At 41.1% G+C, this 27,072-nt stretch overlaps 1 protein-coding gene and 1 long non-coding RNA gene across 2 annotated transcripts in view; one reads left to right on the top strand and one right to left on the bottom strand.

The window, feature by feature from the left end:
* JAM2 (junctional adhesion molecule 2) overlaps positions 1–27,072 on the bottom strand; it is a 407,749-nt gene that overhangs the window by 203,111 nt on the left and 177,566 nt on the right. The window lies entirely within an intron of this gene.
* Positions 19,291–24,584, top strand: LOC137224564 (uncharacterized). The gene is made up of 2 exons (XR_010943382.1): positions 19,291–20,034; positions 24,305–24,584. It is a non-coding gene; the product is annotated as an uncharacterized lncRNA (long non-coding RNA).

Below are 27,072 nucleotides of genomic sequence, written 5' to 3'. Positions count from 1 at the left end.
CCCAGTGAGCTTCTGAAGTTGTAATTTAAAGGGCCAGGAACACACTCTGTTACTTCGGGTCTCTCATCCATTCTGCAATAAATAATGCTGCCAGGTTAAGAATTAAATCAGGGACTTCCCTGGTGGCACAGCGGTTAAGAATCCGCCTGCCAATGCAGGGGACACGGGTTCGATCCCTGGTCCAGGAAGATCCCACATGCCGCAGAGCAACTAAGCCTGTGCACCACAACTACTGAGCCTGTGCCCTAGAGCCCGCGAGCCACTACTACTGAAGCCCGTGTGCCTAGAGCCTGTGCTCCGCAACAAGAGAAGCGACCACAATGAGAAGCCCACGCACCGCAGCAAAGAGTAGTCCCCGCTCGCCACAGCTAGAGAAAGCCTGAGCACAGCTACGGAGACCCAACACAGCCAAAAATAAAAATAAATAAATAAATTTAAAAAAAAAAAGAATTAAATCAGCCATGGCCCTCGTCAGGGAAAGTAATGCACATTTAGGGTACATAAATACACCAAGGTGTCAGAGTCTCTTCCACCATTTGTATTACTCTGTTTCTTCCCTCCACCTTTCGGGGAAAAACTGCTTAAAGTGGGTCAGCAGATAGTATGATGAAGATGCAAGCTTCTCAGGGCACGCTCTCAGTTCAAACTACATCTGAGGTTCCAGGCCTGCCTGAGGTCTATAAATGCAAATTCCTTTTCCACAGCAGTAATTTAATATGCCATCTTCTATTGTGGTTGGCCAAGTTTGTCTAAATTACCCCTTCTGTGACTCTGAAACTTGACCTTGTGGATTTGTTTTTGGAAAATTCTTTTTGTAGTCTGAAATCAGTCAGTTTCCAATTTGAAGATCTCATCTTTAGGCTATATAAATAAACAAAGTTCTGACATGATACCCCCAGTCTCAGTGGGCTCTGACTTTTCTAAAAGAACAAAACTGGGGCCTGTAGAAGGCTGGGGATGGACAGTTCCTAATGTTTCAATTTTGTGGGAGGTATTTTTATTGCTATAGAAGTGAGCAGAATATCCCCACTGGCCCCTTCATTAATGAGTCTGGCTAACACCCCATCTCTGCTGTGAGGAAAATGACGTGTTCATAATGCATTTATGGCAGGACTAGTTGGCTCCCATAGATAAATGTCGCATAGGGATCTTCTACTTCCTAGAAATCACTCTCTTCCTAACTCCAGGGAGAGATTATTCCTGACTTTTAAATGGCACTCTCTGCTCAGCAGGCCAAGCAAAGAAGAGGAGTTAATCACCCCTTTTAGGGATCAAACTTGAGCACCAAGACTGAGATGGCAAAAAAAGGAAGAAAGCTTTTAGAGCATTGGGAATGTTAAAAACAAACAAAAAAATTAAACATCTAACAGTTGTCAACGAGAAAGAATTTTTCCTCTATCCTTCTAGGTTTTTCTGGCTGGTCTAAGAATTAAATTAACATGATACAGATTAACAGGAGAAAAACAAAAGTTTAGTAACATGTATACATGGGAGAGACCCAGGAAAACTGAGTATCTTGCCAGAATGACTGAACCCTCACCTTAAATACCATTGTATGCTAAAGACAAAAGAGCACGTTGGAGTAGTGGTTTGGGACTTGAAGGGGAGGAAAGCAATTCACATGGAGAGGAAAAAATAAATGTTTGGTAAACAAATGTTCGCTGGGCCATGCAAAGACAACTGACACAGAGAGGAATTTTAACAAACAAATTTGCTAGGTTCCTCCCTGTCTACACACCTAGTTCATATTATAGTTATCTAACAGGTTTTCTATCCACATTCTTTTAGGCAGTTAGGGGGAAGGTCAAAGGTTCTTCCTGAGTCTGTTGGGCCTTAAAAATAATCAGCCTCAGAGGGAGGGGGTATATGTATATGTATAGCTGATTCACCTTGTTATAAAGCAGAAACTAACGCACAACTGTAAAGCAATTATACTCCAATAAATATGTTAAAAAAAAATCAGCCTCTGGGAATTCCCTGGTGGTCCAGTGGTTAGGACTTGGCACTTTCACTGCCAAGAGCCCTGGTCGATCCTTGGTTGAGCAACTAAGATCCCACAAGCCATACGGCCAAAAACACAAAAACAAAACAGAGAAAAAAAAAAAATCAGCCTCAATTAATCTTCGCACCAAAGAGACACATTTCGGGGTGGCAAATTTTGCTCCCCTTCATAATGTTGCCTCCCACCACGTGCAGAAGCCCAGCATCTCATCACCCACCTATGTCTCCCACTCTTTTTGTGCATAGTGCCCCAAAGCTCAAAAATGAATAAGACCAGAAGGAGATCAGCCCTTGATCCTCAAAGATTTAAAATTCAGAAGTACAGTGGCAGAGAAATAAGAAATATGCACAAATAACAACAAGACAAGGCAGAATGTGATGGCATGAATGCCCAAACGGCTCTAAGATCCAATAGAATGAGAAAACATATTCATTTTGTGGGGGATGAAGAATGACTTCATGACATGTGAACGGATCTTGAAGAATGGATTGAATTTGGACAGGAAGAGATGAATGTATGTGGAGGAGAGGGAGAACTGGATTTCATGTGATGCAGAAAGTGAGCAAAGTACAAATGTGGAAAAGTGCTCAGAAGGGAGAAAGAGAACAGGAAGAAGTCATTTCATACTTGGAGGCTGCATCATTCAGGAAAGATAAATCACATCAGCTATTTTAACAGAGAGAAGTTAATATAAAGAATAGCTAACTGGGCTTCCCTGGTGGCGCAATGGATGAGAGTCCGCTTGCCGATGCAGGGGACACGGGTTTGTGCCCCGGTCCAGGAAGATCCCACATGCCGCGGAGCGGCTGGGCCCGTGAGCCATGGCCGCTGAGCCTGTGCGTCCGGAGCCTGTGCTCCGCAACGGGAGGGGCCACAGCAGTGAGAGGCCCGCGTACTGCAAAAAAAAAAAAAAAAAAAAAAAAAAAAAAGAATAGCTAACTAACATAAAATTCTGAACCAGATAAGTGAAAAAGTAGTATTAGTCATATTCAGTACGAACCATATTGAAGCCTGAGGCAAAAGGAAAGGAAAACTTGTGCACCCCAATATACATGCTTTTATGTATTTTTTAAATGGTGAATTTTTCCAGAACATTAAAGTAGCTTGAAAAAATAATGAAAAATTGAAAAGTTGGTGTATTAAAATTCACAATATTATTTTTAATTTAAATGCTGTTTTTATACTCAGACCTAATTTATTACAATTTCATATCAGCTTAGGCTAATTCAAAATTATCCTTTGGACAGGAGAAATGGTCAAACATGGTAATTCTCTCAATAAAAATTGAAATAAGCGGACTTCCCTGGTGGCGCAGTGGTTAAGAATCCACCTGCCAATGCAGGGGACACAGCTTTGAGCCCTGGTCCGGGAAGATCCCACATGCCACGGAACAACTAAGCCCATGCACCACAACTACTGAGCCTGCGCTCTAGAGCCCGCGATCCACCACTACGGAAGCCCACACGCTTAGAGCAGGTTCTCTGTAACAAAAGAAGCCACCACGATGAGATGCCTGCACACCACTACAAAGAGTAGCCCCTGCTAGCCGCAACTGGAGAAAGCCCGCGTGCAACAATGAAGCCCCAACCCAGCCAAAAATAAATAAATAAAATAAATAATTTTTTTAATTGAAATAAGCAAAAAGGTATATTTTAAAGATACTATTGATGAGTTTGTGTCTATTAAAGCCAGTGGAGCACATTTTTTCCTTTAGCCTCAGGCTCTAAGATGCCTCGGCATGACATTGATCTCTAAAATGTTGATACTTTGTTCATCATGGTTTGTACATTTAATTTTGATTTTTGAAAAGTATTGCTTTCAAATATAGTTTACCTGGATTCCTGAGAATTTTGATGCCCCCTTGAATTCTATGCCTGAGGCAGCTGACTCACTGACCTCACCCTGGTCTCTGCCCTGTGAAAATGTAGAAGAGAACTCTAATTGCCATATGATCCTGTAATCCCACTCCTTGGCATATATCCAGACAAAACTATAATTCAAAAAGATACATGCACGCCTGTGTTCATAGCAGTACTATTTACAATAGCCAAGACATGGAAGCAACCTAAATGTCCATTGACGGATGAATGGATAAAGAAGATGTGGTACATAGATACAATGGAATACTAGTCAGCCATAAAAAAGAATGAAATAGTGCCATTTGCAGCAAAATGGATGGACCTAGAGATTATCATACTAAGTCAAACAAGTCAGACAGAGAAAGACAAATACCATATGATATCATTTATATGTGGAATCTAAAATATGACACAAATGAACTTATTTATGAAACAGAAACAGATTCACAGACTTAAAGAAGAGACTTGTGGTTGCCAAGGAGGAGACGGAGTGAGGGAGGGATGGATTGGAGGTTTGGGAATAGCAGATTCAAACTATTGTATATAGTTTGAATTGTATTAGAATGGATAAACCTGTATAGAATGGATAAACTCATGTGGTATCTCTATTGTATATAGAATGGATAAACAACAAGGTCCTACTGTATAGCACAGAGAACTATATTCAATATCCTATAATAAACCATAATGGAAAAGAGTATGAAATACATATATGTGTATAACTGAATCACTTTGCTGTACAACAGAAATTAAACACAGCATTGTAAATCAACTATATTTCAATAAAAAATAAATTAAAAGAAAAAGAGAACTCTAGGGTATCACAGCTAGGTGACTAAGTGTTGCTGGCTCCTAGGAGCAGACAGCCTGAGGGAAGCACCCAGAAAACAAACAGGGAGAATCAGTCCCTTCTTCCTCCTCCAGCCCTGCAGTCTCCCTCTCCCATCCCCTAGAGGAAGAGTCTAACAGGGAGCCTGCAGGCAAAGCAGAGTCCTGGTCCAGCATCACAAAGCCAACTACAGAAGAGTGAGTTGGGAGCTAAAAGAAATAGCCAAATAACTGGCACATGGATGATTTCCCTTGAGTTGGATCTTGAAGGATAAGTAAGATAAGATAATAATCATTTTTCGAGCACCATGCTAAGCTCTTTACAATGTCACACAATACACAAAAGTGTCCTAAATCCAAACCTAGTTCAATGTCATCCCAAAGCCTCTGCTCTAAGTCACTATGCCATAGATGAAGAAGGAGAGGACATTTCAGGCAAAGGAAAACAGAACAGAGCAAGGCAAAGGGTTGAAAAATAACATGACGTATGATGGAAACAAATGGTCCAGTTATAGAACATCTCTTATGTGCCAGACACCTTACAGAATGTTTTATTTAAAATATTTTATTTGGGGAACTTCCCTGGGGGTCCAGTGGTAAAGAATCCGCCTTCCAATGCAGGGGACACAGGTTCCATCCCTGGTCGGGGAACTAAGATCCCACACGCTGCGGGGCAACTAAGCCCGCACGCCACAACTACTGAGCCCACGTGCCTCAATGAGAGAGCCCGCATGCCACAAACTACAGAGCCCAGGCACCACAACTAGAGAGAGAAAACCCACACGCCACAACTAGAGAGAAGCCCGCAGCCGCAATGAGGACCCGACGCAGCCAAAAAAAAGAAAAAGAAAATTGTATTTTTTGCTTGTATGTGCTCCTTTTAGTCCCATTTTACAGATGGGAAACAAAATTATAGAACATTAGTTAAATTTACCCAGGGTCACTCAGCTCATAGATGAAGCAACCAGAATACAACTTCAACTCCAGAGCCCTTGCTCTTACTCACTAGCCATACTGCCCTGACAGAACATAAAATGATCATGAGGCCAAAGATATGATAGAGTCAGGTCATGGAGGTCATCCAAAGGTGCAGGACTCAATTCTCTGTAGTAGGGGCCCTGCTAAAGGGTTTTAAATGGCATTAGTTTTGTATTTTGTATGGATCACAATGGTCTGAGCCCAGTTTGGAGGATGGATTTTAAATATACAAACAGGAATTGGAGAAACCAATTAAGAAACTATTGCAATAATTCAATGAGTAGAGCTCTGATGGAGTTGAGAATAGGCAACATATTTAAGAGACTAGAGATATTTGTAACACTAATGGTTGGATGTGGATGATAATGAACAGGAAAGATTAACAGACTACCAGGGTTTGGGGGGATGGCCAGTAGGTTAGCATGTCATCCACTGATAGAAATATTATTCTGGTGAAGTAGATTAGTTACTTTCAACATTTGAGTTTTCTGGAGCTTTGAGCATATGTAGAAGTATAAGGTAAGCCAAATCTGTATTTTCTTGGTTACTGAATGCCAGCGAAGGAATTTTAATTTTACTGGAAACCAAAATCTCAAAAAAAAGTTTTTAATAAAATGCTATGACCATAATTGCACAGACAGAACCGCAGATTTGCTCTTGCTTTGGTAGAAACTCATGTGGTATCTCAGGCCTCTAAAATCTCTAATGTTTAATTAATCTTTAATGTTCCTTAAAAGAAATGTATCTTCAGACCAGTTTTAAATATGTTCCAACACACATATCTCCTAAACTAATGAGCATCAAGCTACTAAGATCCTCACTAGAGCTGCAAAGGGTCTGATATTTTACCCCACTTTCCAGCCAAGTTATCCTGCCACAATTTCACAGATGCCAGCAATAGACCCAAGAGTCCTGGGTCAGAGACAAAGGACTACTACACAGAGCAATGGCAGTAGCCAAACTATCAGCATTTGCATCAGTTCCTGGAGACCCAGTTCCCACAGGACAATGTGAAGAGAGCCAGGTAGTACCTATGTAAGCCACAGAGTGTGTTAAAGAAGAACCCCAAACAAAGGAAACCCATATATTTTACAACGAGCATTAAGCAAACCTTCCTTAAAGGAAGATACTATCTTTAGCTTCCAAGACAAATATTCTTGAAAAGATAGCCTGGAATAAAGGCAGCTCTGCTCACAAGACATGTAGAAATGTGAGAGATCTATGAAGATTTGTCTCCCAACAATTCAATGTTTTCATAATTTTCAGGTGACTTTATAGAACTCTTGGCTTTGGCTTGGCAAGTGCACAGCACAAAGGTTTTAAAAGCATGCAACATAAGGAGAAAGAATTAATGTGGCTAAACAAATAGAATGTGCAGTAATAGCTAAAATAAGCCAACTAGCTAGATCAAACTCACTGGGAAATAGAGGGGCAATCACAAATAGAGATTCCAACAACCAGTTTTGCAGTGCTTTGGGAAGTGAGAAACAGGGGGCCAAGAACAGGCCGAAAAACAGATGCTACTTATGTCTAGGAGAAAGAACAAAAGAATTTAGAGGGCGGTTCATCTGCTTGTTGGGGCTGACATTTGCAGTTCTGTCTGCAGCAGAAGAATATACCAGAAATTGGAGACCAGTGATTCATATCCTGGCTGCAAAGATACTGCACTAAGGAGTTGGGGATTAGAATGGGTTTTAATGAGAGATAATAATCCAAATTTGTATTCGCATTTGACTGTCTGAAAGGATTTTTACATATATCATCTTATATGCTTTCAATCAGCCAGAGATCAGCATAATAAGAGAAAACAAGAGGCTCCCAGGGAGCTGAGAGAGAAAGGAAGTTCCTCTTTCTCCTCTGCTTAGAAAGCCACAAACTTGTGCTGGGAATGATGTTGCCAGGCAACCACCAACTTCTATAAGCTTTGAGACTAGATGTTCTTACTCTCTAGTAGAATGAAATATCAGATTGAAGGCACAGGAGAGAGAAGAATGATTTGCTTGTTGATGGTGGTGAACTTGCCTGCATCCTGAGGGTCATTGCTCACTGGGTCAGCTCCAAGGAAAGTCACGGGTCCAAGACAGGCCTTACACATATCAAATTTTAGAGGTTTTTTTTTTTAAGCTTATCTAAACAGCTGAAAAAATTATTTTGCCTTTCAGAAATTATCACCCCATCAAACATAATTACAGCATGCCTCTGGAGAAACTTGTGTGGCAACATTGAAGTGATACAAGATAAAAGAGTTCAGCTTCCTTTCATGCTGCCCATGTTTTTTTTATTACAGTAGAGAAGAACAGGGAGAGAGAGAAAACAAAACGTCAAAGCCCCCTTGTCCATGGATTATTTAAGAAAATAAGAAGAGTGAATATTAAAGCAACGCAGATCTCCATCCACAAATACTAAATTTAGCCCAGTTACATGTTTGGGTTTTTTTTTTCCCAGTAATATTCAGCATCATGTATGCAGGCAAGGGAAAAGGGAATGGTTTTCTAGGGCTGTAGCTTTATGAAATTGGCTGTACTGGATGGAGAGGGGAATAAGTCATTTGAGTGTAGATTCAAAAAAGTGATTACAATGATGAATTCAAACATATAAGCTGGTAAGGAGGAAAGTAAAACCAAGAAGTGATAAAAAGAGAGTCAGTGAATTAAAATATCCAAATGTTATATAGGAAAATTGGTCACAGTGTTTTGCATTTCTTTCTATCAAGAGGTGGAATTTATTTTCTAACTCCTTAAATCTGAGGTAGCGTTATGACTTGCTTTGATCCAGAGAGTGTGGCAGACGTGATGAACAAGTGAGTTCCAAGCCTAGACCTCAAGAGCTTTGAATGCTTCTTCTTGTTTTGCTTTTGGAACTCTTCAAATTACACATGAACAAGCCCAAGCTAGCCCATTGCTGGAGGAGAGACCACATGGAGAGAGACTTCAGTTATCCCAGTAGCCCCAGTCTTCCCAGTTGAGACCATAATAAATCAGCCAGCATAGTCATCACAACTGCTGACCACAGATGCATGAGAAAGTATAGGCAAGAGGTCATCTGGGCCTGGCCAAGAACTGAAGAATTTCCCAGCTGAACCCAGCCCAGGCTGTCAGCATAGAGAATCATGAGCTGGGTAACAGGCTCTTGTTCAAATCCACTAAGTTTTGGGATAGTTGGTTATGTAGAAAAACTAACTTTTACATCCTAATGAGAGAAAATAATTGTTTCCATGGGGTATTTTAAGCAAGTGAGCTAGAAATATAAGCAGTTATAGTTGGAGAATAGGATGTTCAAACTTGTAATGTTCACAGCAATGTTTCTGTTGAAGACAAGGTTCAAATCATGACCATTCCTAGCCATGTGGCTAAGAAAGAGTGGATGAAAACGTACTAGGAAGGGTGAGGTAAAGACACTGAGAAGTTGGAGTAATTAAAGGCATGTTGACATCATGAAGTATGATGACAGAAATAGCATTAGAGAAGAAGTTTTGGTGTCAAGTGTAGAAAAATTAACAAACAACCAAAGTGAGAGCAAAGTGCGGGTAAATGGCAAAAAAGCCAGATGCCACAGGCCAAAAAGGAGCTAGGATTTTAATAAATGAGCAGAGGAATAAAGGACTGAGTTAGGCATTGGAAAGCAAGAAGCAAGTGACTTGGCACTCTAACCTGAAGTGTGAGGTGTGAATAAATAAATATCCTGTACTTGAGAGGGATGCAAATAAAGCAATATCATTAGAGGACACAGTTCATGCTCGGGAGAGGAAATGAAGGATATGTAGTAGATGAGAATGAGGTAAGAGAGGTGCAAAGGAGAAAGAGATAAAGGCAAAAAGAGTTTGAGAATAAACAGTGGTTGTCACCACCTAAGATGGAGTTCCCATGGACTTAATAAATAGGTTCAGGGAGTTGTATCTGGTGGTGAGGAGATGGTGTAGTAAACAAAGCAGAATAGAGTAAGATTTGGGGAGATAATATATGACTAACCAGATAGAGTTTAACAGAGGTGTGGGGTTTGGTGGAGTTAGTCCTTGGAGTCTGAAGCAGCATGATGAGCACATGGGCCTAGCAGGGAGGTCCTATAAGTGTAAGTAAGTCCATGGTTTGGTGCTGAAGGAGTTGAGATAGTTTATACTGTGAGAGAAGAAGACAGCTATTCCAGCAGGCCTCAGCAGGAAGGTGGCCTGTGCGGAGTGTTTTGGGTAAAGCTTCCCTGTTTGAGAAGAAGATACAAACTGGTTATGAGGATCCAGCTCAGCTGCAGGTAGAACTAGCCCCACAGGAGGGGACGACAAAGGCTCCCCCTTTGTCATTTGAGGAGATGACAAGTGTGTGGTCCAAACAGGGCTATGTCACATGGCCCCATAGCCAGACAAGTGATCCCAGAGGGTGGGGGTATGGGCTGTGGATGCAAGGCCATGTGGACCATATTGCATAGTGAAAATGTGAGGGCTACGGCCCAGTGGAGTATAGATGGGGCCAACAGAGGATGAGATCTGTCTGCTGTGTTTCAGAGATGGGGGTCCATGAGCCAACTGAAGACAGAGTATAGGATTTTCAGGACTTCAGTACCAACTACTCTGATAGAAGCTTAATGTGAAAAATACAGGTTTGAAGAATTAAAGGATAAAATATATCACATAAATGAGATTTTTTATCCAGAGAGAGATTAAGTGAGCCATGAGACCTCTTCTAGGATTGTAATCTATAAGGGGCACTGAAACATGATTCAGGAAATGAAAACCTTACCAGACGTGAACTGAAATGGAGAAAGGCGTTGCTAAATAGTACACATCTCAGAGGATGCTGCATGTGATGAGGAAGAATAATTTGAGGAGCTGCTGTTGATGGGGTGAGGGATGAGACAAGGCCCAGAAACCACCTTCTCAGGTGGGAGAATTCTGTAATCTTCAGTTTGTTTAGTGATGTGAGTTACACAAGTTTGGGGCCAAAGTTGAGATATTTGGAGCAAGAGCAAAGAAACTGAGCACAGGGAGATTGGGACTGACATATATACACTAATATGTATAAAATGGATAACTAATAAGAACCTGCTCTATAAAAAAATAAATAAAATAAAATTCAAGAAAAAAAAAAGAAACTGAGCACAGACTTCCATACGTCCTCCCCCACCACCACCTATTTTCGTCACAGCTCTTGGACTCTCCTCTTTACCCATGTTGGAAAATATTTAGAGAATTTTTGTTTACAAAGGTGCCTGATTTATTATTCTGCCTGTAGTACACATATCTGCGTCTGGTTCTGACTTGTGGTAGCTTGCTTTCATAGACAAATGGCATTTTTAAGTCCATCATGGGTTACTCCAACACAGAGCTGGGTAAACTCTGAAGAGTTTCTCTCTTTCCTGGCCCTTTACAGTCTGAAATAGAGATCATCAATGCACTTCATTCATAGGAGATACAAAATGACTCTTTTGATGAAACATGCATAACAGGTTGGGGAAGCAAACATCACAGAGGCAAAGGGCACTTTTTACATTATGTCTGCCTCAACCAAGAACAGATTCTGACAGTGAACAATCCAGTGTTCTCCAAAACTGTTCTCCAAAACTAGCTCAGGGAGCAAGTAAATAATCCCTGATCCATGTATGTAGGGATTCAGCTGGTTGATCTAAATTAGTCATTATTATAACTAATCTCATCAGAGCGATCCTAAGCTGAACTGAAGAAAGGAGATATAAGTAGAGCACTAAAAAATAATTCTCTAGGGGAAACAAGACTGATTAACCAATTCGTTTAGGGCAGGTTTCATTGCCTGTCATCATCTATATCTAAATAAAGATGTTTACACTCCAGAGCAAGAATTTTGAAATAATGAGCATATTTCTTAATAGCACATAATAATCAGTTTATGCAAATAGATAAATGCAACAAACAAAGGTTTATTTAGTAATACCAAATGACCACCACCATTACCAGCCACAGAGAGCCAGGAGTCTCAGTTGCCTGCCTCAGCATCTAAACAGCAGGTGACAAAACACATGTTGAGAAATAAAACATGTAAGCAAAAGCTAATAAACAAATTCAGTAAAGTTGCAGGATACAAAATCAATACATAAAAATCTGCTGCATTTCCATACTCAGGTAGACAAACTAGAAAAATAAAGAAAGAGAAATAAAGAAAATAACCCCATTTACAACTGCATCAAAAAGAATAAAATACCTAGGAATAAGTTTAATCAAGGAAGTAAAAAATATGTATAATGAAAACTACAGATATTAATGAAATAAACTGAAGAAGACACAAATAAATAGATACTCTGTGCTCATGAATTGGAAGAATCAATATTCTTAAAATGTTCATATATGCACACCTGTGTTCATTGCGTGTTTATAATAGCAAAGACATGGAAATAACCTAAGTATGCATTGACAGATGAATGAATAAATAATTGTGGTTAAATATATAATTATATTATTACATATAATGTGATATATATATATTATTTTATGTATTTTATATATAATGGAATATTATTCAGCCATAAAAAAGAATGAAATCTGTCATTTGTGATGTGGATGGATATCAAGGGAAATGTGCTAAGTGAAATAAGTCACACAGAGAAAGACTTACAAACTGTATGATTTCTTTTATATGTGGAACCTTAAAAAAAAAAAGCTTATAGATAGAGAATAGATTGGTGGTTGCCAGAGGCAGAGGATGTGGAGAGGTGGATGGAGAAAAATAAATATATGGGAAGATTCAGCTGTAATTTTTCCCGTAGTATGGACATTTGCAGATATGGACATATATCTATAGATCTTCTATCAGGGTTTGTCTTAATTAGCTTAAAACAACTCAGTGCTATGTGTGCTAGATTCTGGGGATATAAATATGGATTAAATAAAGATAATCCTTGCCCACAAAGAGCACAGAGAATAGTAGAGGAGAGATATGTGAACAAATAATTGCAATAGCGAAGGTTAATTACTAGGTGCAGGGGAGATCTGGAGGAGTTAGGGCAGTTTCCCAGAGGAGAAGACACTTGACATTGGTTTATATGGATGGACTGAATCGGTGACAAGTACAGAATCTCCAAGCAAGTCCTTTGTGAAGAGCTGAAGTGGGGAGCTCAAATTACAGCTCTTGATAAATGTGGCACATATGACATAGCCAGAGACTCCAGGAAAAACTAATCATCTCGGCACTCAGAGGATAGAAGAGGAGTGATGCCTTGAGCCAAGCCAGACCTTGACGGTCAGGTAAAAACATCAAAATTAACACCTGATCGTCCTCTCAGACATTTACTTCTGTTTACTTACTCTGCCATCCAAAGAATATACCTGTTTACTTATTGTCTGTTTCCTCCATGAGAGCACAAGGCCTATGAAGGCAGAGATCACTGAGATATCCCCCAGAAGTAGACCAGCATGTAGCATTTAAGAGGTTCTCAAAAACTATTTGTTGAATGAATGAGTAGGAGCACAAATGAATAAAACATTAAGCAAGATTTTGAGTGTCTTTATCTGTAAGATACCCACAAACAAGTTTAGTGAAGACACTGAGACGACTCATGTAAAGCTAGCTCTACTACATAGAAATCACTCAACGTTAACTATTATTTTCAAGAGTACTATATTCAGCAACACCCTCATCTATAACATGCCAGGCACTGAGTTAAGTACTTTCCAGTCATTATACCTTATTCTATTCCTAAGACTTTCAAGAACGCTGGGAAGAGTAAGTAGGTAGTATTGTTTTCATTTTAGAGGTCAGAAATTGGGATTTAGAGAGGTTTGCAAATTTGCTTGAGGTCACTGAGAGAATTGAAGAACCAGGATGGTGACCCCATGTCCAATGCTCACTGTCTTATCTACCATACTGTGTCACCTTCCAGGGTCTACCTTACCTTTAAAAGCAACTATCAAGTTGTGTGACGGCTAGTTCTGCATTAAGTACATAATATTTCCCCACTCAACTGTGAGCTCCCAAAGGGAAGGCGGTGTGTAGTCTGTTCATCATCGTGGCAATTTTCAAAGTGGGTTTCCAGCTGAATTCTGCAAGTCCAAGAGGCTGTCTTGGTGAGCCCGAGGGACACCCACAGGGAAGGAGAGAATTGGAGTGCTCTGAGCCCCTTTCTCCCACCTCAGTTATTTGGTTTTACTCTTAGGTTTCTATACCATTTCCACTGAAGAAAGGATTCTGCTGAAAAAAAAAAAAAGAAAAAAAGTCAAGTTCTAGAATCTATTAATGCCCGAGCACTCAATGATGTTAATTAAATAAAGACTAGTTAGAAGTAGAAGCAGAAGACAGCCTCTAAATGTGAGGAGTATGGAAGGAACCAGTGATCTTCACACACTGGTCGTTTTGGTGTTACTTATTTGAATCAGTCTAAGATTGGAGTGTTATCTTTCCACATAAAAGGCAGCAGAGTACAGTCAGTGTGGACGCAAGAGAGAAATTAGGACTTGTATCTCAACCACAGATGTGAGGCCACCTGTTACACTGGACGACAAAAGCAGGACATGAAAACTGATAAAAATAAAACCCCAAAAAAGCACAATTAAGCTTGCTTATATAATTGAGAGACAGTAGACTTCTTTTAGGGAGTGCAAATTTAGTGTCACCCTAAGATTTCAGACTAGAAACATGCCCAAGTATAATAGAGCAATGAGAAGACACACTTTCTCCATAGCAACGATCTGAAAACTCAGCTATATTCTCATTACCAGAGACCATTTGACAGAGAAATCTTGAGAAGCAGTTTTTCTCCAGAGATTTATCAGGGGGCAGAAAGGGAACGTGGAAGAGAACTTGAAGAAGAACCAGTGCCAGAAGACGAAGTTACCAAGGTGTAGGAGGTGCTAAATGAGAGAGAGACAGGGAATAATCCACAAAAATTATTTCAAAAATTCAAAAACATTGATGCCATGTAGAATGGTTGATTAACCAAATGCTGACTTACTCACCCACAAATCCAAATCACTCTGTACCAAAGCAGGGAAGCTGAAAAGCAAATTACTCACTCTTGACAAGGAGGCAACAGCCTGACCTTCAAAAAGGGACAGTGACATCAGACTAATCTGTTCCCTAGATAGGCCCAACATTGACTCCTACAGATGGGCCCTTGCCAAGGCAGATCTGAGCCACAAAGCTACTTGGGGCTCTGTGCAGAGATGCGTTAACTTTCAAGAAGCACCTCCAAAAAAAAAGAAAAAGAAAAAGAAGCACCTCCAGCACAAGAAAGGACACCAAAATGCCCAGATGATAACTTTTGAGGCCAGTCTTAGCCACTCAGTCAGAGCTGGGGTTAAAATTCATTCATTCATTCATTCAACAATTATTTAAGAAGCACTTATTGAACAGCTAGGCACTGAGATAGATATTACAGGTGCAAAGATGAATAACATCGTCTAGGTGCTCAAGGACCCCATTTGGGAAGGCAATGGTTAGTACTATGATGGAGGGTTGAACAGAATGGGCAATAGGTCCCTGCAGTCAGAGAAACCTGGGCTCGACTTCTAGGTCTGACACTTCCCAACTGGATGCACATTGTTTAATCTCCCCTTGCTTCCATTTGGAAAGAGATTATTCCTCCTTTGCAGGATTGTTTTCCGGACTTTTGTGCTAGCGTAGAGAAGATTCTCAGCACTGACCTGAAAGCACTGTGATTGCTTTAAAAAAAAAAAAAAGTGAGACTTTATTCAAATTTACTATTATGTACAGTGCGTTGAGAACACAGGAAATGGTCATGTAAATTGTTTCTCTCTCTACCCTTGGAGATTCTGTTCTTAGTCTGCAGTTAGCAGCTGCCAAGATACACGTAGTGAAAAGGGATTAAACTACCTCCATGGATTTGAACAGCAAATACACAATGGCCATCACGAGAGAGAATGCCACAGCATAAAACAAAACGCAAACACCCCAGCCAGGGTAACGCTAGAATAATTGGCCACCACTCACCGCATGCATTCTTTCTAACAAGTCTCCGATGTGTGTTAACGTGTCTTTTGCCACACTGTCCAATTGTAACTTAAATCTGGGGCTTCAGGAGCCTACAGTTGAAATCTGCTTACATTAAGGCTGTTTACTTCCTTTGTCATATCAAAGTGTGAAAGAAACTTCCCGGAGGGAAAGTCTCAAAAAATACCCTTATTGCAAATCACTCTAGTAGAAGGTAGGTGAGGGTCTCAATAACCAACCGTAATGAACAGCCGCCTCTGGACATACTGTCAAAAGTGTCATCTTATGACACTTACCCCTGTTCACTCTAAATGCATTATTCTCAGTCTCCGAGGGTGACAGGATTGAATTTCAAGGGCTCCCTGAACGGTAACTTGGGCAGGGAATAAGTAATGAGATCCCAAGGCACTGGCTCTCTCAGGAGGTGCCACCCCCACTGGGAAGAGACAGAAGGGACCCCTGGACTGAGGGGCGGAGAAGCGGGCTCCAGGAGAGAAAAGTATGTGCCTTGGGCCACTCCCCACTTTGCCTTTTGCCTCAGTTGGGCTACTGACAAAATGGAGCCACTTCCAACCGCCTTCTCCCCTCTTCCCAGGGAATTCTGGGTCTGCTGCTTGTTTGGTTCCAACAGGCTAACTTAAACCAGAAAGGATGAGTTGTTGGTAGCAAATCTGGATCTCATTAGAGGATGGAATGTAGACAGGGAAGTGGAGCTCATGTACTTTCTCTCCATATCTCAGGGAGGCTAGCCTCTGCCTCTCTCTCCATCCCGTCCTCCCTCTCCAGGCCTCCTTTCTTTGCAGCCACCTCTCCTACCCCAGCCCCCCACCCTGGCCACACACACAAGCCAAGGAAGGTTAATCATAAAGTTCGGGAAGCTTAAGCTGCAGGATCTCTCACTTGCAGGGCCTCTTCCAAATAGATATTCTATTTCACACTCCATTTTGGCTTAGTTGGTTTGTTTGTCCAGAAGAGGACCCTACGCTGTATGTGCTTCAGAAATCGGGATCTGTTCCTGCCCTCGAAGCATGTGTTGCTATAGCTGACAGCTTTTGTGCTCCCTATACCTTCCATTTATGTCACATAGCCCGAATTTAAGTCATCCCCGTACCTGGAGCCTCAAAGAAGCTGGCTATACAGCGCTTTTTGGTTTTCCAATGAATGGATTTTATTTTTTTAGAGCAGTTGTAGCTTTACAGAGGAATTGGGCAGGGAGTACAGAGAGTTCCCGGGTCTGCTACCTGCCTACCCACACACACAGGTGCTCCCATTACTAACAGCTTGCGCTATTGTGGTACATTTGTTACAACTGATGAGCCAATATTAATACGTTATTATTATTATTATTTTAAAATTTATTTATTTATTTTATATTTATTTTTGGCAGTGTTGGGTCTTCGTTTCTGTGCGAGGACTTTCTCCAGCTGCAGCGAGCAGGGGCCACTCTTCATCGCGGTGCACGGGCCTCTCACTGTCGTGGCCTCTCCAGTTGCGGAGCACAGGCTCCAGACGTGCAGGCTCAGTAGTTGTGGCTCACGGGCCTAGCCGCTCTGCGGCATGTGGGATCTTCCCGGACCGGGGCACGAACCCATGTCCCCTGCATTGGCAGGCAGATTCTTAACCACTGCGCCACCAGGGAAGCCCTATACGTTATTATTAACCAAAGTTCATAGATTAAGACACTCTTTGTGTTGGATAAACAGAGTGTTTGAATCTCAATTCTAAGTTCCTAGATGAGCAAATCTAATGGGCTTCATGGAGTAGGTGTTCACCCCCCCAGGGGGTGAGGCCACGGGGGTCTGTTGCCCACTCAGCAGGGCTGAGAACATATTCTGTGAAGTGGGATTGTGGCCACGGCTGTGTACGTGATAGGTAGCGTGGTTGCTGGGCAGGTATTTGTACAGAAGATCTACCGCAGAAAGATAAACGAAACTATATATAAGAAAACAACCAGAGATCTTCGTAAAAATGGTATTACATATATAGAGGATGTCACTACCGCATCGTATTTTCTTGCAATACATTTGAAAGAACTTCTTTCCACTGTTCATTTCCATCCAAATGGGTCAACTATTTCTAAGAATTAATCATATTTCCACTTGAAATATACCCGTTCTTCAAATGTTTAGTTTTGCTAGGTAAAAATCAAAGATTGACCAACTAAAGGAAAAGACTACACAATTCCATGCTCAGATTTAGGGGAGGATGGAGGAGATAGATAATAAGGCAAAAACTGGGCATAGTGTGAGATTTGAGTTGTCTCTCACTCCACCCAGCGCCAGAATGACTCAGTAAAATATATTTACTAAGCAGGACAGTTCTGGACAAAGCCTCCTATCTTTTTGATCAGAAGAGGACACATAACTGACCTTTGCTCCTTGTGGTAGGCTAAAGAATGGTCCCCTAAACATGTCCATGTCCTATTCCCCGTAACCTACAGATGTGTTAGCTTAACGTGCAAAGGGGAATTAAGATTATAGATGAAATTAAGGTTGCTTATCTGCTGCCCTTAAAATAAAGCTATCCTGGATTACTTGGGTGGGCCATATGTAATCACAAAAGTTGTTAAAGTGGAAGAAGGAGACAGAAAAAGTCAGTGTCAGTGATGAGACATGAGAAAGACTTGACCAGCCTTTGCCGGCTTTGAAGACAGAAGTGGAACATGGGCCAAGGAATGTGAAGAGTCTTAAGAAGCTGGAGAAGGCAAGAGCCTTCCAGAAAGAATCCAGCCATGCCACCACTCTGATTTAGACCCCACGAGTCCCATATCAGACTTCTCACCTCCAGAACTGTAAGATAATAATTTTTTTAATCCACCAAATTTGTGGTATTTTTTTACAGCAGCAAAAAGAAACTAACACACTCGCCAACATTCTGCTGTTCTTACCATTGGTTTACTCTTGGGAATTGAGGCAATCAGATCCCTGAGGGCAGGGATCCTCTGTCAGTTCCACAGTTTCCAGTGCATTGCTCTGCACATACCAAGTCTTAAGGAAATAAGGACTGAGTCCTAACTTCCTTCTAAATGCAGATCAAATTGAAAGGGGAATGTGGGAAGCACTATCTAATTCCATTACTTACCAATTTTTTCTGCTTCCCAAAATGTTTTAATTGGAATTTCTGAACGCTGATATAAAGGGAAAAGATTGATACTGAAAAGTCTTCTTTCAAGTGACTGCTCACCCATTCTGCCAATGTATTGGAATTTAGGAGACTGAATTATATGTGACAGCTGGTATGGTGAAAATTATTAGTCCTAGACAGCTCCAAAAACATACAGGTCCCTAGTGACAGAAATTCAGCTCAGGAAAGAGTTCTGTCTGCTGTGACATCTTTGAACTCAAGGAAAATAATAGCACAGATGAACAATATTGTAAAGAATTTAAAAAATTATAAAATGAAATGCAGCCAAAAGAAACTAATGTAATGCATAACTCTGAGAACCAAATCATTCTAACTGTAAGGAAAGAAATATTTGGTTGATTTTGAAAGACCTTAACACTCAGAATACTATTCATCATGTAAGTGGCACAAATGTAAAAGGCTGAGGCATAGCAAATTTCCTAAAATAAGCTATACAAACTCTGAAGAGTTTCAGGCACCATGGAGGATGGGGGTCATCAGGAACATGCTTTGTAATCTCAGTGCACATAAAAAGGCAATCTGAGAGTTGGATATTCTGATTCAGAAGATGTTATTCTCCCGAGGTGCAGTGTATTGAAAATGGCTACAATTTTGACTAATCTTAAGAATTTTGTGAAATTTTAAGAGTGGTTTTCACTGGTCTTTCCAGTTTCCAAGGCAGACTTATCCAATTTGAAAAGAAAAGAAAGTGCTATTGGTGCCAGACAGAGTGGACAAATCTGTTTTCCACTACCCACAATTTCAGGATATAAGAAATCTGTGGGATTTTTAATTTTCCCAGAGAGATCCCAGCTTTGACCAAAGCTTGAATGCACAAAAGTTATAATTTGTTACTTAGTATACAAAGTTCATTCCTTGCACGCTAAGTGTGGACTCTTCTGCTGAGCTCATCTAAATATCTATTTCTCGATAGCCTTCTGTGGTTGGTGGAATTGAGTCTCCCCCACAAAAGATAGGTTGAAGTCCTAACCTCTGGTACAAGTGGATGCAAATTATCTTTGGAAATAGAGTACATCTTTGCAGATGTAATCAAGTTGAGAGAAGGTCATACTGCTTTAGGATGGGCCCTAATTTCAATAACTTTTGTCCTTATAAGAAAGCCATGTGAAGACACAGGAACACAGAGACACACAAGGAGAAAACCGTGAGATGATGGAGGCAGAAAATGAAGTGATCAAGGTGCACCCCAAGGAACACCAAGGATTGTTGGCCACCACCAGAAGCTGGGAGACAGGCAAGGGACGGATTGTCCTTCAGAGCCTCCAAAAAGAACCAACCTTGCTGACATCTTGATTTTGGACTTCCAGCCTCCATAACTGTAAGAGAATACATTTCTGTTGCTTCAAGACACCTCATTTGTAGTAATTTGTTCTGGCAGCCCTAGGAAACTAATATACCTTCTACTAGGGATGGCTTCATAATTAGATCTCTGGGGGGCAGGGGGTTTGTTTTTGTTTGTTTGTTTTGTTTTGGCTTTAAGCTGGTTTTTACTTCCAGAAAAGTCCTCAGAAGGAATTGTTATTACTCTCATGAATAGCAGAGCTCTCTTACCTGATTGCTGGCGAACCAGTAAGATCATAGATGCACACTCCCTGTTCTTATGTTAATGTACACAGGGTGCGGTCGCAAGGGCCCAAGGAAAAAAGTGTGGGGCAACCACTCTAACTGATTTTTACCACACTTCGGCCTCAAATCAGCAGTGAACAATACATTATGCAGAGATATTTCTCACCACTATAGATTTGTGAAATTATTATACACTCATGGTGTACTCTCTATCAAGGCATATCATCAATATTCACAAAAAAAGGTTAAGATGGTTATCAGGTCTCAAATTGGATGAGTATCTAAGAGTTTAAAACAAAACAAGGTTCACTCGTTTAACAATTTTTATTAACCACCACTCTGGAAATTACTAGAACTTGGTTTGCATATTTATCTTGGGGGATTCTGGTTTTACCAATCTGTCTGTTCCAAGATTATTTGAATATGCGACCTGAAGCTCGTACGGAGGACATAAAAAGAGGAAAATATGAGTCTTTGCAAGTTCTTTAGACACCATATCTGCAAAATTGGGAGGCGGGACGGTTTCCACCCAATAACAAGGGTGTCAGGGGTCAGCCCTGCCTTGGAGAACAGCAGGGAAGTCCAAAGTCTCTCTGAACAGGTATCTCAAAAGGACACTTCCTCAAAAGGCTTCTTCTGTCATAACTGGTGTCAAAGACTCAGCAAAGATTCCTCCGTGGACCCAGATTTGCTCAACATTGAGCCTGGAAATGGTCCCCATGCAGAGTGCAGAGGCATCCTAAGTTGGCCCTGACCTCTGCTCTTAGCGACACTTGCTGATTTCCAATGCTGTGTGACATGTCCCTACATCTCTCATCTTTAAAAAAAAAAAAGTGCAATTTTCTATTGGCTCAGTCTCTCCCTCACTTAGAAAACCTCTCTCTCCTTTCAAAGAGATTGTTCTTGAAAGAGAAGCCCATAGTTCCCCATCTCTTGTTTATTGCTCAATCCATGGCAATCTGGCTCTCTAAAAACTCTCATTTGATCATTCCACAAAAGCTCCCACCTAGCACTGACACCCAGCATCTTTAGATACCAAACCAAAAGGGCAGTTTTAGTTGGGATCTCTTCTTTGATATCACTGAGGCATTTCATCACTCTCCCCTGGACGATTTCTCCTCTCATGGTTTCTGAGTCACCACTTCTCTCCATCTGAATCTGACCTTCATTCATAATCTCCTTGCAAAGTCCCTCTTTGTATCTCTCTTTGATATTTGTGTCTTGTGCAATTTCGTCCTGGCTCCCCTCTCTTTCTATAAACAATTCCTGGATGTTTTCTAAACCCATGGCTTTAATCAAATCTAATTCAACTAACTTCATCTCTCCTATTAGCTCCAGACTCATATGTCCCTGGCTGTCAGCAGGGCATGTCCACAGGAATATCCAACAGGCAACCAGAAAATCACCACATCCAAATTTAACATTATCTCCACTTTCCCCCGCATCCTTTTCCTGTGATTCCTGTCTCAGGAACTGTTCCATATAATAGGGATAAAGCAGCTAATGAAATAGTCAAAGCTCCTAACATTACAGACTTTTGTTCTAGTTGGGGGAGATGAATAATAAACTATTAAGCATGGAAAACATCAGGGTGGGGGGAAGTGCTGGAGGAAAAATATGGAGCAGGGTGAACGGATCAAGAGGGGCAGGTTTGTCTGATATGGGTGCTGAAGGAAGTCCTTGCCAATAAGATGGTATTTGAGCAGAGAGCTGAAGCGAGTGAGAGATGCCGCCAGGTGAGGATCTGGCAGACGACAATTCCAGGCAGATGGAAAAGCCAGTGCAGAGCTGGTGAAGGCAGCATGTGTCAGGATGGCTTGACTTGAAGGACTAAGGAGCTCTGAGTGATTGGACTGAGAAAGCAAGGGGAAGAATGACAGCGTGAAATGTCAGGGATGGAGCACAAAGGCACATATGCAGAACCTCACAGGCTAAAGCAAGGACTTTATATTTTATTTTTATTGATACTAGAAGCCATTGTAGATACGATCTGACTTATGTTTTAAAATTATTATTCCTCCTGCCACATGGAGAAGAGAATGCAAGGGGTTTATTCATTCAGGAAATAGAAACCACCCTAGGTATTTCAGGATGATCCTAATTGGAGAAAAAAAAAAAAAGGAGTCGTTTTTCCTTCCCCTTACTTCTCAGCCTCTTTCTAGTGCCCCTCATTGTCAGAACTAGTGGGAAGCCAGGGTCAAAGAAGTGCAGTTTGTGCAAAGCAGGATCCAGAGAGCTGTTTGTATCACTTAGGGATGAAATAAGATGCACATTAAAGAGAAATCTATGAACAGTGGCTTCAATAAGTAAGGATTGATTTTTTTCAGTAGAAAGAAACGGGGTGCTGATGGGATGGCTGTGAACATTGGTTCAGTTATTTAATGGTGTCCGGGCATGTGTCTTGGAGATTCTCTGGGATGTTACAGTTCCAGGCATGGCATTCAGAGCATCTAGAAGGAAAGAACAGTACCAGCTCCCAGAGACCCTTGATCGTAATTCTTCTGACCTCTTATTGACCTGAATAGTCAAATGGCCACTTCCAGCTGCAAAGAAGACTAGGGAAGTGAGTGCTTGTCTTCCTGTTTCTCTAGTGGATATTGGCAGGGGAGAAAGCTGTGGGACATCCGTGTTGAAACAGACAGTAGTGACCACCATATGATCTAAGGGGGTCAAGCTTTTGAATCGGAGGAAGAGTAGGGAATGCTATGAAGACTCAATGAACAAGCTTACTCAAAGATGCTTCTTAAATGAAAGAAGCTTCTACTTGGCTCTGTCCAGTGTGGTAGACTCTATCTAGCAGCTACATGCAGCTGGTGAGCGCTTGAATGTAGCTAGTCTGAATTCAGGTGTGCTATACGTGTAAAGTACACAGAAGATCCCAAATTTCTAATACAAAAAAAAAAAGTTTTTAATCTCATCAATAATTTCCTATGTTGATTACATGTTGAAATGATATTTTGGATATATAGTAAAAAGTTCAACCTATTCCTTTTTACTGTGTTTAATATAGCTGCTAAAGAGTCTTAAGTTACATATGTGCTTGTGCTATATTTCTGTTGGATTGTGTTGCTCTAGAGTATTGAATGACCCTTTCTTTCTCTAAAGAGAGTCCTTAATTTCCTGCCTCTAAGTTAACTTTTCCTCTCCTGAGGATGCTGGTTGTTGTGGTTTTCTAAATCTGGGAAGAACTTACCAGAAGTGCTTCTTCCCTGATCTTTGTTGGTCTGATAGCTCAAAAGGTATCTTCTAGTGACAGGTTGAAAAAACAACCCAAATCCTCCTCACAAGGCACTAGCCATGACTATTGTATATATTTCAAGCTGAAGTAGAAAAGTACAATTATAAAAGTGATTAATTCGGGCTTCCCCGGTGGCATAGTGGTTGAGACTCCGCCTGCCGATGAAGGGGACACGGGTTCGTGCCCTGGTCCGGGAAGATCCCACATGCCGCGGATTGGCTGCGCCCACGAGCCATGGCCGCTGAGCCTGCACGTCCAGAGCCTGTGCTCCGCAACGGGAGAAGCCACAACAGTGAGAGGCCCGCGTACCGCAAAAAAAAAAAAAAAAAAAAAAAAAAGGGGTTAATTCAAGGAAAAGATTTAAATGAGGAATCAAATTATTCATCATCAGTAATACCCCAAGCTATCTGATGAGATGATTTGAATAACTGGTGAAAGGGAAATCCCAATTTAACGTAATCCCTAACTTTTTTTTCCCCACTGGATGCAAGGAATCATGAAATTCTAATTCGCTACAAGCCTGTCCATGGCTTTGCACTAAAAAATTTCTTCAGTGACTTTGGTGGGAAGAGGGATGAGATGGACGATGAAATCTATGCCCAACTTGTGGTAGGCAGAATAACTACCCCCCTCCCACCAAAGATGTCAACGTTCTAATTCCCAGAACCTGTTAATATGTTACCTTATATGGCAGAGGAACTTTCCAGGTATGATTACCTTAATGGCTTTGAGGTGAAGAGATTATCCTGGATTATTTGGGTAAACCCAATCTAATCTGTCATAGGTCCTTACAGCAGAGAATCTTTCCCAGCTGGAATCAGAGGGAGATGTGACTACAGAAAAAAAGGACCAAGTGATGCAAAGCACTTCTGGCTTTGAAGATGGAGGAAGGGGCCATAAACCAAGGAATGTGTGCAGCCTCTTGAATCTGGAAAAGTTAAAGGAAATAGATTCTTTCTGAGAGCCTCCAGAAAGGAACACAGCACTCTTGACACCTTGATTTTGGCCCAGTGTGACTCTTCTAACCTCCAGAACTATAAAATAATAAATTTATGTTGTTTTAAGACACTGAGTGTGTGGTGATTTGTTCCAGCAGCAATAGGAAACTAATATAAAACCCAAAGAGATAAACATTAAAACAATAAAATGAAAACATTAAATTTTGAGAATATTGTTGCTTTCTGTCAAACTTCTATCCTCGCAAAATTCTCACCAGCTTCCCTGTCAGCTATTAGAGACTAAAAGTAATAGGGCAACCAGTTTATGAGACGTTATTCTAATGTGATATTCTCCTTTATTCATTATCCCTTCTCCCCACATACACACAAAAATGCACAAACATTTCCCAAAGGATTAAAAACAAATTTCCCTCTCCTGCTACTTACTCTTTTCAAATAATACATAGCACTATAGGTTTAGGGGAAGAAGTATCTTTTCATTTCCATGTTTATATCTTGTTTTTGCTAGCTGATAGATCGGTTTCTTTTGCCTTACCCTTTATCTTAGTTTCTTACTTACATTGCAGAAGTCATTTTATCCATCCCTCTCAACTGTGGGGATACTTAGACTACCAGGCCTTACTCAACACTGTTTGTCTGTATCAGGAAATAGGTTCGTGCAAGAGAATTTTTCTGTCAGCAATAGAAAAAATAAATTCTATCCACTTTGTATTTAGACCAGATGAAACTGAACAAAATCATATATGATGAAATACTATCCACTTCATGAGCACGAGTTTATTTGAAAATTTAGCACTGGGTTGACAATAAAAATCGCAGAGAACTAAGCAAATATAATCTGAGGGAAGAAATGGAGATATCCATCTGTTACCAAAGTTTCCTTCAAGAGTCCTCTTTCAGATCTGCAGGAAAACTAGGGAGCCTTTAGGGTATCTCTTACTCATAACTGAAAGGCCTTCAGTCTTCCAGTCATTAAATGGGTCCAGATCAAATAACTCCAAGCCCATGCATAAATGTGGGTGCTACAGCACACCCAGAATCCTGCTCATCTGCTCCTCCAACATTGGCTGGCTCTCTGAATCTACCTTCTGATGCTGCTTTAGGTCTCTTTGATCTGCCCTGTTCCTGAGACCCAGAAGGTGACCTACTAACATGAGGCTCTAGGGCATGAAGGATTAGGATTGTTAAAAACAAGATAACAGGCACAAAACAGAGTCATTTATGCTAAGCTCCGCATCACGAACAAGACTTAATTACAATTTCAGCTCTCTCGAAATGGAATCTTAAGCCAGTTCATCCGGAATCTCCTGATCTGCACTACTGAGGTCACCTGCCTGATAGACCCTGCCATCCTCTAAAGGAAGGTGACCTTGCAATAACCCACCCGCTTTTTTGTCTAGTCTAACTTCCTTGACCTCTCCCCCTTCTGCCAATAAGTCTCTCATTTTGTACAGCTCGTCAGAGCTCCTTTCTATCTGCTACATTGGATGCTGTCCAATTCAAATTGACTTTTGCTCAAACTCTTACAACTTTTCTTATGCTTCAGTTTATCTTTTCTCAAAAGAGAATAATTTGCAGCAGGTAGAATCAGCAGCCCTGATGCTAAAGTTGATCTACCTTTCCCCGCCCCAGGGCATCTCTCGATGACTTTTTCTCCTCTAACCTCCCATTCTTCCATCATGTCATTTCAGCCGGTTCCCTCCCCGTCTTCCCTAAGTTCCAGGGATCTGACATCTACTCCTTCTGGAAGCCCACCTAGCAGCTGCCATCCTGGGTCACTCTCTCCATCCCCAGGGAGGACACCATTTTAGTTGCTCTGTTACTTCCTCTCTAAGCCCAGACTTGGTTCAGGCCTTTTCGTTTTATAACCAAAGGGCCCACTAAGTAGTTTTTCTAAACCAAAGCATATGATTTTCCATGAGGTGAATTCTGCTATCCCCACAGAATAAAAATGTGGCTAGTCAGTTGAGGTTTTCTTTAATAATAATATTTTTCTTCCCACTGAAATATAGGATGTATTTCTTCATCTATTTTTGCTGTGTAAGCCCACAAATAGTTGAATTAACATAGGATGTTGGTTTTAACAAAATGCTCTCGCAGCATGTTGGAAAGTGGTACTGCCCATCCAGCGGGGGTACAAAAGTGCTTTAAAGAGGGGGAAAGCACTGGGTTAGATCCTGATTGCATGTTATGCCCTGGGGTGATGCCAAAAAGGGCAACTCAGAATGAAATTTTCCTCTATTCCAGCATCACATAAATGGAAATGGCTATTTCTGAGTATATCCAGATTTTCTTAATTTCCCTTTACAGCGTAGGTCTATTTTCTCAAAGTGTATGTAGTCTAGAGACCACTATATTAAAATAACCTCTGTTTGTTAAAAATGTGGGTTCCTGCCCAAGGTCTCCCTGTCCAAATGAATCAGAGTTTTCAGGAGTAGGACCCGGGAATGTGCATTTTTTAAAATGGCAATGCGGGAATTCCCTGGCCGTCTAGCGTTCAGGGCTCCGGGCTTCCCTGCATGGGGCAAGGGTTCCATCCCTGGTTGGGGAACTGAGATCTTGCATGCTGTGTGGCACGGCCAAAGAAAATTAA

Source organism: Pseudorca crassidens, chromosome 5 (assembly GCF_039906515.1).
Source record: "Pseudorca crassidens isolate mPseCra1 chromosome 5, mPseCra1.hap1, whole genome shotgun sequence".
Classification (NCBI taxonomy): Eukaryota; Metazoa; Chordata; class Mammalia; order Artiodactyla; family Delphinidae; genus Pseudorca; species Pseudorca crassidens.
This window is presented reverse-complemented; position numbering and strand designations above follow the sequence as displayed.